Here is an 8912-nt window from a genome sequence, read left to right as displayed (position 1 = left end):
ACACACACACACACACACACACACACACACACACACACACACACACACACACACACCTCCTCCATTTATAGTATATAGTATACGATGCTGTAGGAAATCCACTTCAGCCCCCTTACCATGGTCCATGTCAGGTAATTGGACATGCTGACAGGTTTTTCACCGTCATCTTTAATAGAAAACATGACTGTCAGCATGGACGATTGAAGCCAACCGACGTTGACCAGGATCTGATTTCCACCCCACTATCCTCGAAGGCAACGTCCAACACAACTCCACTTGACATCAAGCCACAATCATCGTTGAAGCGTTCAGCATGAGTCACTCCGCCAGCCACAGCTACTCCAAAATGTTCAAGCCAACCACCTGAAGTGAGAAACATCACATCTGGATTGCAGGTACATTATGTCAGTTTCACAACTTTGGCAGTACCTTCTTTCAACAGTCCAGAACGTGCCGCAGAGCGCTCATCTTCATCATTTGATTCACCATTGATCTCGGACGGAGTCAGCTGGAGCGTCTCCTGCTCGCGGCGACACCGTTCCACTCCAGTCACGTGACTGTTTTACCGTTGTTGACCACCAATCGCCGTGTTGTCTTTCTGGGTGCTTTTTCCTCTCACCGGCTCAGTTCTGGAACGGGAAAAAAAGCGATTTATTTCATTTTCTCGGCCGATCTTCTTCGAAGAATTTAACGTCACCACGGACGGCTGAGAGGACTGTGTGAAGATGCCGAAGAAGACGCACGGCCTTGCGAACAACTCGATTCGAGTTCGCGCTCATTTCGGAGTTCTATCCAGTGAAGTATCATTTCTTTAAAGCGACGTGGATTGTGCATTTTTCACCAGTGCTTGTGCTCGCCAGAGGCGTTGTTTTTTTTTGTGACCACAGACATTTCACGTTTTCCTGAGAAGATTGTTTTTTTTTTGTTACTCACAGACATTTCACGTTTTCCTGAGAAGATTGTTTTTTTTGTTACTCACGGACATTTCACGTTTTCCTAAAGATTGTTTTTTTGTGACTCACGGACATTTCACGTTTTCCTGAGGAGATTGTTTTTTTTGTTACTCACGGACATTTCACGTTTTCCTGAGGAGATTGTTTTTTTTTGTTACTCACGGACATTTCACGTTTTCCTGAGGGGATTGTTTTTTTCGTTACTCACGGACATTTCACGTTTTCCTGAGGAGAGTTTTTTTTGTTACTCACGGACATTTCACGTTTTCATGAGGAGATTGTTTTTTTTTTGTTACTCACGGACATTTCACTTTTTCCTGAGGACAGTCTTTTTAATTACTCATGGACATTTCACGTTTTCCTGAGAGATTTTTTTGTTACTCACGGACATTTTTACGTTTTCCTGAAGAGATTGTTTTTTTTTTGTTACTCACGGACATTTCACGTTTTCCTGAAGAGATTGTTTTTTTTGTGACTCACGGACATTTCACATTTTCCTGAAGAGATTGTTTTTTTGTTACACACGGACATTTCACATTTTCCTGAGGAGATTGGATTTTTTTGTTACTCATGGACATTTCACGTTTTAGTGAGATTGTTTTTTTGTTACTCACGGACATTTCACGTTTTCCTGAGGAGATTGGTTTTTTTGTTACTCACGGACATTTCACGTTTTCCTGAGGAGATTGTTTTTTTTGTTACCCACGGACATTTCAAGTTTTCCTGAAGATTGTTTTTTTTTGTTACTCACGGACATTTCACGTTTTCCTGAGGAGATTGTTTTTTTTTCTTACTCACGGACATTTCACATTTTCCTGAGGAGATTGGTTTTTTTGTTACTCATGGACATTTCACGTTTTCCTGAGGAGATTGGTTTTTTTTGTTACTCATGGACATTTCACGTTTTAGTGAGACTGTTTTTTTTTGTTACTCACGGACATTTCACGTTTTCCTGAGGGGATTGTTTTTTTCGTTACTCACGGACATTTCACGTTTTCCTGAGGAGAGTTTTTTTTGTTACTCACGGACATTTCACGTTTTCATGAGGAGATTGTTTTTTTTTTGTTACTCACGGACATTTCACTTTTTCCTGAGGACAGTCTTTTTAATTACTCATGGACATTTCACGTTTTCCTGAGAGATTTTTTTGTTACTCACGGACATTTTTACGTTTTCCTGAAGAGATTGTTTTTTTTTTGTTACTCACGGACATTTCACGTTTTCCTGAAGAGATTGTTTTTTTTGTGACTCACGGACATTTCACATTTTCCTGAAGAGATTGTTTTTTTGTTACACACGGACATTTCACATTTTCCTGAGGAGATTGGATTTTTTTGTTACTCATGGACATTTCACGTTTTAGTGAGATTGTTTTTTTGTTACTCACGGACATTTCACGTTTTCCTGAGGAGATTGGTTTTTTTGTTACTCACGGACATTTCACGTTTTCCTGAGGAGATTGTTTTTTTTGTTACCCACGGACATTTCAAGTTTTCCTGAAGATTGTTTTTTTTTGTTACTCACGGACATTTCACGTTTTCCTGAGGAGATTGTTTTTTTTTCTTACTCACGGACATTTCACATTTTCCTGAGGAGATTGGTTTTTTGTTACTCATGGACATTTCACGTTTTCCTGAGGAGATTGGTTTTTTTTGTTACTCATGGACATTTCACGTTTTAGTGAGACTGTTTTTTTTTGTTACTCACGGACATTTCACGTTTTCCTGAGGGGATTGTTTTTTTCGTTACTCACGGACATTTCACGTTTTCCTGAGGAGAGTTTTTTTTGTTACTCACGGACATTTCACGTTTTCATGAGGAGATTGTTTTTTTTTTGTTACTCACGGACATTTCACTTTTTCCTGAGGACAGTCTTTTTAATTACTCATGGACATTTCACGTTTTCCTGAGAGATTTTTTTGTTACTCACGGACATTTTTACGTTTTCCTGAAGAGATTGTTTTTTTTTTGTTACTCACGGACATTTCACGTTTTCCTGAAGAGATTGTTTTTTTTGTGACTCACGGACATTTCACATTTTCCTGAAGAGATTGTTTTTTTGTTACACACGGACATTTCACATTTTCCTGAGGAGATTGGATTTTTTTGTTACTCATGGACATTTCACGTTTTAGTGAGATTGTTTTTTTGTTACTCACGGACATTTCACGTTTTCCTGAGGAGATTGGTTTTTTTGTTACTCACGGACATTTCACGTTTTCCTGAGGAGATTGTTTTTTTTGTTACCCACGGACATTTCAAGTTTTCCTGAAGATTGTTTTTTTTTGTTACTCACGGACATTTCACGTTTTCCTGAGGAGATTGTTTTTTTTTCTTACTCACGGACATTTCACATTTTCCTGAGGAGATTGGTTTTTTTGTTACTCATGGACATTTCACGTTTTCCTGAGGAGATTGGTTTTTTTTGTTACTCATGGACATTTCACGTTTTAGTGAGACTGTTTTTTTTTTGTTACTCACGGACATTTCACGTTTTCCTGAGGAGATTGGTTTTTTTGTTACTCATGGACATTTCACGTTTTAGTGAGACTGTTTTTTTTGTTACTCACGGACATTTCACGTTTTCCTGAGGAGATTGTTTTTTTTGTTACTCACGGACATTTCACGTTTTCCTGAAGATTGTTTTTTTTTGTTACTCACGGACATTTCACGTTTTCCTGAGGAGATTGTTTTTTTTGTTACTCATGGACATTTCACGTTTTCCTGAAGATTGTTTTTTTTGTTACTCATGGACGTTTCACGTTTTCCTGAGGAGATTGGTTTTTTTTGTTACTCACGGACATTTCACGTTTTCCTGAGGAGATTGTTTTTTTTGTTACGCACGGACATTTCACGTTTTCCTGAGATTGTTTTGTTTGTTACTCACTGACATTTCACGTTTTCCTGAGGGGATTGTTTTTTTTTGTTACTCACGGACATTTCACGTTTTCCTGAGGAGATGGTTTTTTTTTTTGTTACTCACGGACATTTCACGTTTTCCAGAAGATTGTTTTTTTGTTACTCATGGACATTTCACGTTTTCCTGAGGAGATTGGTTTTTTCTGTTACTCACGGACATTTCACGTTTTCCTGAGGAGATTGTATTTTTTGTTACTCACAGACATTTCACGTTTTCCTGAGGAGATTGGTTTTTTTGTTACTCAGGGATATTTCACGTTTTCCTCAGGATTGTTTTTTTGTTGCAGACATTTCACATTTTACTGAGATTGTTTTTTTTGTTACTCACGGAAATTTCACGTTTTCCTGAAGAGATTGTTTTTTTGTTACTCACGGATATTTCACGTTTTCCTCAGGATTGTTTTTTTGTTACGGACATTTCACGTTTTACTGAGATTGTTTTTTTGTTACTCACGGACATTTCACGTTTTACTGAGATTGTTTTTTTGTTACTCACGGACATTTCACGTTTTCCTGAGGGGAGTTTTTATTGTTACTCACAGACATTTCACGTTTTCCTGAGATTGTTTTTTTGTTACTCACGGACATTTCACGTTTTCCTGAGGGGAGTTTTTTTTGTTACTCACGGACATTTCACGTTTTCCTGAGGAGAGTTTTTTTTATTACTCACGGACATTTCACGTTTTCCTGAAGAGATTGTTTTTTTTGTTACTCACGGACATATCACGTTTTCCTGAGGAGATTGTTTTTTTGTTACTCACGGACATTTCACGTTTTCCTGAGGAGATTGGTTTTTTTGTTACTCACGGACATTTCACGTTTTCCTGAGGAGAGTTTTTTTATTACTCATGGACATTTCACGTTTTCCTGAGGAGAGTTTTTTTTGTTACTCACGGACATTTCACGTTTTCCTGAAGAGATTGTTTTTTTTTTGTTACTCACAGACATTTCACGTTTGCCTGAAGAGATTGTTTTTTGTTACACACGGACATTTCACGTTTTCCTGAGGATATTGGTTTTTTTGTTACTCATGGACATTTAACGTTTTCCTGAGGAGATTGTTTTTTTTGTTACCCACGGACATTTCAAGTTTTCCTGAAGATTGTTTTTTTTGTTACTCACGGACATTTCACGTTTTCCTGAGGAGATTGTTTTTTTTTCTTACTCACGGACATTTCACGTTTTCCTGAGGAAATTGTTTTTTTTGTTCTCACGGACATTTCACGTTTTCCTGAGGAGATTGTGTTTTATTTTGTTACTCACGGACATTTCACGTTTTCCTGAGGGGAGTTTTTTTTTGTTACTCAAGGACATTTCACGTTTTCCTGAAATTGTTTTTTTTTGTTACTCACGGACATTTCACGTTTTCCAGAAGATTGTTTTTTTTGTTACTCATGGACATTTCACTTTTTCCTGAGGAGATTGGTTTTTTCTGTTACTCACGGACATTTCACGTTTTCCTGAGGAGATTGTTTTTTTGTTACTCAGGGATATTTCACGTTTTCCTCAAGATTGTTTTTTTGTTACAGACATTTCACATTTTACTGAGATTGTTTTTTTTGTTACTCACGGAAATTTCACGTTTTCCTGAAGAGATTGTTTTTTTGTTACTCACGGATATTTCACGTTTTCCTCAGGATTGTTTTTTTGTTACGGACATTTCACGTTTTACTGAGATTGTTTTTTTGTTACTCACGGACATTTCACGTTTTACTGAGATTGTTTTTTTTTGTTACTCACGGACATTTCACGTTTTCCTGAGGGGAGTTTTTATTGTTACTCACGGACATTTCACGTTTTCCTGAGGTTGTTTTTTTGTTACTCACGGACATTTCACGTTTTCCTGAGGAGATTGGTTTTTTTGTGACTCAAGGACATTTCACGTTTTATTGAGATTGTTTTTTTTGTTACTCACGGACATTTCGCGTTTTCCTGAAAATATTGTTTTTTTGTTACTCACGGACATTTCACGTTTTCCTGAGGAGATTGTGTTTTTTTGTTACTCACGGACATTTCACGTTTTCCTGAGGGGAGTTTTTTTTTGTTACTCACGGACATTTCACGTTTTCCTGAGGAGAGTTTTTTTATTACTCACGGACATTTCACGTTTTCCTGAGGAGATTGTTTTTTTGTTACTCACGGACATTTCACGTTTTCCTGAAGATTGTTTTTTTTGTTACTTACGGACATTTCACGTTTTCCTGAGGAGATTGTTTTTTTTCTTACTCACGGACATTTCACGTTTTCCTGAGGGTATTGTTTTTTTTATTTCTCACGGATATTTCAAGTTTTCCTGAGGAGATTGTGTTTTTTTTTCTTACTCACGGACATTTCACGTTTTCCTGAGGAGAGTTTTTTTTGTTACTCACAGATATTTCATGTTTTCCTGAGGAGATTGGTTTTTTTTGTTACTCACGGACATTTCACTTTTTCCTGAGGAGATTGTTTTTTTTTTGTTACTCACGGACATTTCACGTTTTCCTGAAGATTGTTTTTTTTTGTTACTCACGGACATTTCACGTTTTCCTGAGGAGATTGTTTTTTTTTGTAACTCACGGACATTTCACGTTTTACTCAGGAGATTATTTTTTTTGTTACTCACGGACATTTCACGTTTTCCTGAAGATTGTTTTTTTTGTTACTCACGGACATTTCACGTTTTCCTGAGGAGATTGTTTTTTTTGTTACTCACCGACATTTCACGTTTTCTTGAGGGGATTGTTTTTTTATTTCTCACGGATATTTCACGTTTTCCTGAGGAGATTGTGTTTTTTTGTTACTCACGGACATTTCACGTTTTCCTGAGGGGATTGTTTTTTTTTTCTTACTCACGGATATTTCACTTTTTCCTGAGGAGATTGTTTTTAGCCGCGTCGTGTTGCGAACGCTGGCTCTAAGAGAGCTCCGCATTCTTGTTGTTGTTCTTCTTCCTCTCTTCTTCCTCTTCTTCTTCTTTTTCTTCTTCTCCTTCTTCTTATTTCTCTTGTTGTTGTTGTTCTTCTTCTGCTGAAGACAAAACCTTTCTGACTGGGATCTTGGACACATTTGGCCTTGTTTTTCTTTCTCACGGACATTTCACGTTTTCCTGAGGAGATTATTTTTTTCTTACTCACGGACATTTCACGTTTTCCTGAGGAGATTGTGTTTTTTTGTTACTCACGGACATTTCACGTTTTCCTGAGGAGATTGTTTTTTTCTTACTCACGGACATTTCACGTTTTCCTGAGGAGATTGTGTTTTTTTGTAACGGACATTTCACGTTTTCCTGAGGGGATTGTTTTTTTTGTTACTCACGGACATTTCACGTTTTCCTGAGGAGATTGTTTTTTTGTCACTCACGGACATTTCACGTTTTCCTGAGGGGATTGTTTTTTTGTTACTCACGGATATTTCACGTTTTCCTGAGGAGATTGTTTTTTTTCTTACTCACGGACATTTCACGTTTTCCTGAGGAGATTGTTTTTTTGTTACTCATGGACATTACACGTTTTCCTGAGATTGTTTTTTTTTGTTACTCATGGACATTTCACATTTTCCTGAGGAGATTGTGTTTTTTTGTTACTCATGGACATTTCACGTTTTCCTGAGGGGATTGTTTTTTTGTTACTCACGGACATTTCACGTTTTCCTGAGGAGATTATCTTTTTTGTCACTCACGGACATTTCACGTTTTCCTGAGGGGATGGTTTTTTTGTTACTCACGGATATTTCACGTTTTCCTGAGGAGATTGTGTTTTTTTGTTACTCACGGACATTTCACGTTTTCCTGAGGAGATTGTGTTTTTTTGTTACTCACGGACATTTCACGTTTTCCTGAGGAGATTGTGTTTTTTTGTTACTCACGGACATTTCACGTTTTCCTGAGGAGATTGTGTTTTTTTGTTACTCACGGACATTTCACGTTTTCCTGAGGAGATTGTGTTTTTTTGTTACTCACGGACATTTCAAGTTTTCCTGAGGAGATTGTTTTTTTTCTTACTCACGGACATTTCACGTTTTCCTGAGGGTATTGTTTTTTTTTATTTCTCACGGATATTTCAAGTTTTCCTGAGGAGATTGTGTTTTTTTTTCTTACTCACGGACATTTCACGTTTTCCTGAGGAGAGTTTTTTTTGTTACTCACGGATATTTCATGTTTTCCTGAGGAGATTGGTTTTTTTTGTTACTCACGGACATTTCACTTTTTCCTGAGGAGATTGTTTTTTTTTTTGTTACTCATGGACATTTCACGTTTTCCTGAAGATTGTTTTTTTTGTTACTCACGGACATTTCACGTTTTCCTGAGATTGTTTTTTTGTTACTCACGGACATTTCACGTTTTCTTGAGGAGATTGTGTTTTTTTGTTACTCACGGACATTTCACGTTTTCCTGAGGGGATTGTTTTTTTTTTCTTACTCACGGACATTTCACGTTTTCCTGAGGAGATTGTTTTTTGTTACTCACGGACATTTCACGTCTTCCTGAGGAGAGTTTTTTTTGTTACTCACGGATATTTCACTTTTTCTGAGGAGATTGTTTTTAGCCGCGTCGTGTTGCGAACGCTGGCTCGAAGAGAGCTCCGCATTCTTGTTGTTGTTCTTCTTCCTCTCTTCTTCCTCTTCTTCTTCTTTTTCTTCTTCTCCTTCTTCTTATTTCTCTTGTTGTTGTTGTTCTTCTTCTGCTCAAGACAAAACCTTTCTGACGCGGATCTTGGACACATTTGGCCTTGTTTTTCTTTCTCACGGACATTTCACGTTTTCCTGAGGAGATTATTTTTTTCTTACTCAGGGACATTTCACGTTTTCCTGAGGAGATTGTGTTTTTTTGTTACTCACGGACATTTCACGTTTTCCTGAGGAGATTGTTTTTTTTCTTACTCACGGACATTTCACGTTTTCTTGAGGAGATTGTTTTTTTTGTTACTCACGGACATTTCACGTTTTCTTGAGATTGTTTTTTTTTGTTACTCATGGACATTTCACGTTTTCCTGAGGAGATTGTGTTTTTTTGTTACTCAGGGACATTTCACGTTTTCCTGAGGAGATTGTTTTTTTTGTTAC

General features: G+C 37.3%; 1 long non-coding RNA gene across 3 annotated transcripts; it reads right to left on the bottom strand.

Moving 5' to 3' along the window:
* Window positions 1-94: 94 nt before the first annotated feature.
* On the bottom strand, window positions 95-8455 carry LOC147006861 (uncharacterized). Of its 3 annotated transcripts, none has more exons than XR_015054559.1 (3): window positions 8361-8455; window positions 487-629; window positions 95-363 (listed from the first exon to the last, which is right to left on the bottom strand). It is a non-coding gene; the product is annotated as an uncharacterized LOC147006861 (long non-coding RNA). The 3 variants fall into 3 exon arrangements; XR_015054560.1 differs by lacking the exon at window positions 8361-8455 and adding an exon at window positions 6705-6818; XR_015054561.1 differs by lacking the exon at window positions 8361-8455 and adding an exon at window positions 744-833.
* Between the last annotated feature and the right edge of the window lie 457 nt (window positions 8456-8912).

The sequence above is a fragment of the Eptatretus burgeri genome, unplaced genomic scaffold, assembly GCF_056783735.1.
Source record: "Eptatretus burgeri isolate ZD-2024b unplaced genomic scaffold, Ebu_testis_v1 Ebu_testis_scaffold_1532, whole genome shotgun sequence".
NCBI lineage: Eukaryota > Metazoa > Chordata > Myxini > Myxiniformes > Myxinidae > Eptatretus > Eptatretus burgeri.
The sequence above is the reverse complement of the archived record's forward strand: the minus strand, read 5'-3'. Positions and strand labels throughout refer to the sequence as shown.